At 53.2% G+C, this 5,440-nt stretch overlaps 1 protein-coding gene across 2 annotated transcripts in view; it reads left to right on the forward strand.

Moving 5' to 3' along the window:
- Positions 1-5,440, forward strand: part of Aif1l (allograft inflammatory factor 1 like) — a 23,787-nt gene that overhangs the window by 1,227 nt on the left and 17,120 nt on the right. Inside the window, exon 1 of one of the 2 annotated variants that reach the window (XM_029536994.1) lies at positions 3,613-3,713. The exons of the other annotated variant lie outside the window; for it this stretch is intronic. The gene's annotated coding sequence lies outside the window, so the exon portion shown is untranslated. Of the gene's footprint in view, positions 1-3,612; positions 3,714-5,440 lie in introns of those variants that run through there. 2 annotated transcript variants of the gene reach the window in all.

The following is a 5,440-nucleotide window of genomic DNA, read 5'->3' on the forward strand; positions in this document are numbered from 1 at the left end:
CATGCTAGACAAGCACTCTACCCTTGAGTTATTAGCACATCTGGGCTGAGCTATGCCAATTGATATAAGGGGAAGCATTTCTTCTTATTTGCTCCTTTGGTCCCTGGACACCCAGAGTGACAAGCTCCAGGCTCCTGTCGAGGAACTGGTAGGGTTAGCACACTGGAGGTCACTGGAGGTCGTTGGAGATGTGAGGGCTGTGGTCCTGTTGAAGTATTTCGACCTAATTCCTTTATTTCCACGGACTGTCTAGACCCAGAAAGGTGTCTCTTCCCGTCCGCCAGCTCCAGGCCCCTGTAGGGCTCTGGGCCCTCTCACTAGGACCCTTCCCCTTTCCCTTGGGGCTTGTCATAGAACATGGTCTTGGGGGCCCGTGTGCATACAGCTGGGCTCAGATCCCAGGCTTGATGGACTTCTCCAAGACGCCTCAGCGCTACCTCAGTCTTGACTGCTTTTGCTTACTGGACAGGAACCTGGGACATTGACCTCATACAGCCCCCGTGGTCATTTTGTTAGGAAGGTTCTGAGCTAGCTGACTCCGCCCACAGCCAATGGGACCCTAAGCCAGAGACAGCTGGATTTGGGCATTAATTAGGTGGAATTAGTAGAAGAGTCAGAAGAGTGGAGATTTGGGGCTTTCTGTGCTTGGGGATGAACGCAGGTGAAGGCTGGGGATGAGAGGTGTTGGAATAGGTGACTCAAAAAGGGGAGTGGCAGAGGTAGAGACAGGCGGATTTCTGAGTTCGAGGCCAGCCTGAGAAACCCTGTCTCAAAAAACCAAAAAAAAAAAAAAAAAAAAAAAGGGAGTGGCAGTGACTATCGGGGCCAGATTTTTGACAGTGCCGATGCTGCAGAAAGTGGGCAAGGGGGAGCTGTGATCCAACCACTGCAGGTCTTCAAACACCCAGAGAGGGCAGGCAGCTGAGCCAAGGCCACACAGGAGCCACTACAGCAGCTTTGAGATCTTCCACGCGAACTTGAGCTCCCATTGGCCTAGAGTATAATCCAGAGCGTAGGTCCCTAGAGGAGTAAGCTGGACCATGCAGCTGCTCCCGCATCACAGCAGGCCACGGCCACTACACCGGCATTAGAGCCAGGAGGCAGGCTGCCAAGCACCGGCTCTGTAAGTTCCATCGACCTGCTTCCTTCACCCCTCCGAGCCTCCTTTGCCAGGAGGAGATAATAGTAGTGTTTTTTTTGTTTTGTTTTGTTTTGTTTTGTTTTGTTTTTGTTGTTGTTGTTGTTTTTTAAGCCAAATGCTGTGTGTGAAACGCACAGAGTTGGCGGCTGTCATGAGCATCATCATTTGCTTGTGTGAGGGTTTCAGGTATAGGGAGTAGGTGTGGAGGTGGTGTGCCAGGGACATACCAGCTGGGCCCGTCCCCTTTGGAGCCCCTGCTACAGTGAGTGGGAGGGTGCTATAGTGAGTGGCTCCACTTGAAGGTCCCAGCCTGGCTGACCCATGGTCATGACTGTAATGACAGGTCTGATTGTCTTCCTTCCAAGTACACCTTCTCTGCCCTACCTGGTGTGTGAATTCTGGGGTGATGGGCTGGGCTGGGCTGAGCAGTGCCTGTTGTCACCATAGAGGCAGGAAACCATACAGGACATGACTTAGTGACTCACTGCATGAGGGTTGTGTGACCAGCCACCTGTTGTGCCCATGAGCATGGACACCACCGGCTGCTGTCTGGCCCAGCTCTGGGAAGACTTTCTGGATCAACACTCCAGTTCTCCCTGGGGGCTTTCCCCTCCCTTGGGGCGGCTGTTTGTGAGCAGCATGGTAGTTCAATCTTAGCCATTGCTATCATAAGAGAGACAAAGATGAATACTCTGGTGGAGCTGGAGGACCCTGAGGGGGAAAGGAGGCAGGAGGGCTACACATACTACAGCTTTTTAGGGATTCATTCTAGTTTCTTCTTTATAAATTTTTAAAATTCCATTATGCTATCCGTGTGTAGGCGTGTGTGTGTGTCACACAACACAGGCTGTATGTGCAGGTCAGAGGACTGTTTGCAGGAGCTGGTTTCCCCCCTCTATCATGTGTGTCCCAGGGATTCAACTCAGGTCACCAGGCTTAGCAGGCAGGTCCCTTAACCTCTCAAGCCATCTCAAGAGCCCCATTTTGGTTTCTATGATACTTTCTGGTCCCTTGGGGGTGCTGGTTCTGCACCAGGCATGTTGAATGCTCCCTGTTAACACTGTGGGATATAAGTACTGGTAGTCCCATTTCAGAGACTAGCCGGCTCAGAGAAGTTGAGTTAATTGCCTGAGGTTAAACAGCCACAGTTTAGCCAGAGGTGGTGGTGTGTGCTTGTCATCAGAGCGGCATAGGAGGCTTGAACAGGAGAGGTTATGAGTTTCAAGGTCTGCCTTGGCTACAGTGGGAAACCTTGAATCAAACCAAACAAGATAAGGAGCCAGACACAGTGGGACTCAGATTTTATATGTGTATGCGTTTGCTTCTATGCTGTGCTTCAGTGGCCCCTTTCGTGGACACCCAGCCCCCTCCCACACTGTGTGGTGTGTATGTGTCAGCACCACTGGAGCAAGCTGGACCAGGCAAGTGCCTCCTACTCCCTCCACATAGCTGGCATTCCCCACGCCCTGATGGCATGGTAGGTGACCCCAGGCCAGCCAGGCCCAGCCTTATATGGCAATGGGAGAGATTTCCCCTATCTTCCCATAGGAACCTAGAGAAGCTGTGGGGCTGGGCTGGCTACCCCTCGGAGTGCCTGTGGCCCAGGGATGATGTGGAGCTGGGAGGTGGGCTACAGCTTGAGCCTGTGACTGGCCGGAATCTTTGCACACACACAAGGATGTGAGCATGGTGATACTCCATGCCTGGTGCTCACCATGCATCGGCTCACAGATTCGCCTCAATGGAGCGCTCTATCATGCATGTGCCAGGCATACAGAGAGAACCCTGAACGACCTTCAGGGGCAAGGATGAACGACCTTCAGGGGCAAGGATGATGATACCCATCATAATGACAAGGAAATGAAATTACCTGCCCAGGTTACTCGGCCAAGGAAAGGGCAGAGGCAGGATTCAGATGAGGTCTGTCTGACTCCAGATGTCACCCGTGGCTTGCTCTGGCCTTAGTCCACCAGGCGGCTGCAGCTTTGTAGTGACCCAGGCCTTCCTTGCTTGTGTAGGATAAGGATCTCTGGCTATTGTCCCCATGTTTCAGCCCTCTTGGGTCAAATGAAGGTCACTCGTATTCCCTGTCCTGTTTAGGTGCCTAATGGTTATCTCAGTGCTCCTTTGCCACCTGGGAAGGGGGCTGGGATGCTGGAAGATCTCTGTCCAGAGTAACTATGTATCCTGCCTTCTCTCAGCCACGTGGGGCCTTGAGACTTGACCCAGGACACTATGCAGGTGTGCCTTTCCCTGTGTCCCTGGCAGTACCTCTCTGTCCTTGCCTGTTGGCATTGAGGACACCCGTCTCTCTTGCTCTCCCCTTAATATATTATAAAGGAGATGGTGATAAGGGGTCACGTGGGCCTCTGGGGATTCAGTGTCCCCTGCAGGTCTGGCCAGTTGTGACCTTGCTGTGGCTATGTCACGGGCAGCTGGAGATGGAATTTCTGTGAGGTCTGCTTTATGTGTGTGGTCACTGGGTGTTTTTCTTTAGCTGCCCCATCTACTGGCGAGGACACCATGTCCGGAGAAGGCCCCAGAAGGGAATGTGAGCCTGTTGTCTTTGTGGGTACGTGTTACAGGTTCCTGCAGCTTGCCAGGTGCTGGGTTGGGCATTTGTGGCCTGGCCCTGGCCCCTTTGGGAGCCTGTGGACTGTGTCAGAGCCCACAGGATCCCAGCATGGTGCTGGCTGTCCTTGGCATTCATAGGGCATCAGCCACCGTTGGCTGGCTTCTAGGGTGGCAGTGTTTGCTCAGCGAAAGGGTCTGCCGCAGCTTTTTCTTCTTATATGGTGGTGCGGGGGATCGATCCCAGAGCCTCAAGCGTTTGAGTCAATATTCTACCTGTGTCCTCAGCTGATGTAACTGATGTGGAAAGACAAGCTTGAGGGTCAGGATGGTGTGTACTTGTTCAGGAAGGGAGTTGAATCAGAGCTATGGTGGTGGCTCCAGAGCCCAGGATAGCCTTAAACTCGCCCTGTAGCTGAGGATAGACCCGAACTTCTGATCCTCCCGTCTGTGCCTCTGCATGGCTGAGACTGAAGCTGAGCTCCACCACATCCAAGTTGCCTGTAAAATCCTTAAGAAACGAACGCCCTGGCCTCTGAGCATTTGGGATGGGGCTGGAGTGGCAGGAGAGAGACCTTCTTGTTTGTCTCAGGTTGTTGACCAAGGCAGCCTGGAGCTAGGGTGGTGGCTGCCAGCATTGTTCCCTGGGGCTGAGACAGGAGCACAGTGCGGTAGCATGTGGACAGTTGTTTGAGGACAAGGAGAAGCTTGCCTTTGAGGGGGGTATCCAGAGGGTCCACCTCCTCTGGGGGTCTTCATGACATCATGTCAGGGCATAGAGAGATGTGGATGGACCCTCTCCTGTACAGCATTCTGGGTGTGGCTGAGGGCGAGGTTGGGCGACTGACACTGGACAGGAAGGCCAGTTTTATATATGTCTTCTTCAGCCATTAAGGGTGTATATCACTGTGACCCCATTTCATAAAGGAGGCAGCTGAGGCCCAGCCTAGGAAATAAGTCATTCAGAGCCACAGAGCACTGGGGATGGGGGGGCCTGGGGCAGCACCAGGCAGCTGGACCCATCCCACCCCTTCCTCCTCTTAGCCCTTTGCTCTGCACCTGGAACCCACCCATTATGACTATAGGGGGTTTGGTCCCTCTTGAGGCCTCAGTTTCCCTAGCTGTTGTCCAAGGAGCACAAGGCAGCCGCTGAGCTCCCTCTGGGTTCTGAGGTTAAGTGCACGAGTTCATTCTGCCTCTCTCAACCCCCCACCCCCACCCCAGAGCCAGTCTAGCACTTCAAGCTTGTCACCTCGTATTTTAGCCCCTCCGAGTTTCCTGAAGAACTTATCTTGGGGGGGGGGTAATGGGCTAGAGTGGAAAAGGACATGGGGGTACAACCCCTGAATGGGGGCAGGATCCCCTGAATAACTGCTGCCTCAGGAAAGGTGACCCCTCCCTTGCCCCTTTTAGCTTCCTTCTTCCTGAAACTTGTGGCCTGGCCACCACCACCTTGTTGGAGGCAAGGAGGAAGCTGGGATGGCCCAAGGATCTAGACCCTGAGAGAGGTGCAAATCTTTGTAACCATGAACTAGCTCATCAGCCCTGCCCAGTTTCTCATCCGATCTATCAAGTGGCATAGCTAGAAGGGGGAATGAATGAGAACCCCCCCCCCCCAGGCCAGGCAGGGTTGATTTTGGTTTTTTGGTTTTGTTTTTTTTTTTTCTTTTTTTTGAGACAGGGTTTCTCTGTATAGCCCTGGCTGTCCTGGAACTCACTTTGTAGACC

This window comes from Mus pahari, chromosome 3 (assembly GCF_900095145.1).
Source record: "Mus pahari chromosome 3, PAHARI_EIJ_v1.1, whole genome shotgun sequence".
Lineage (NCBI taxonomy): Eukaryota > Metazoa > Chordata > Mammalia > Rodentia > Muridae > Mus > Mus pahari.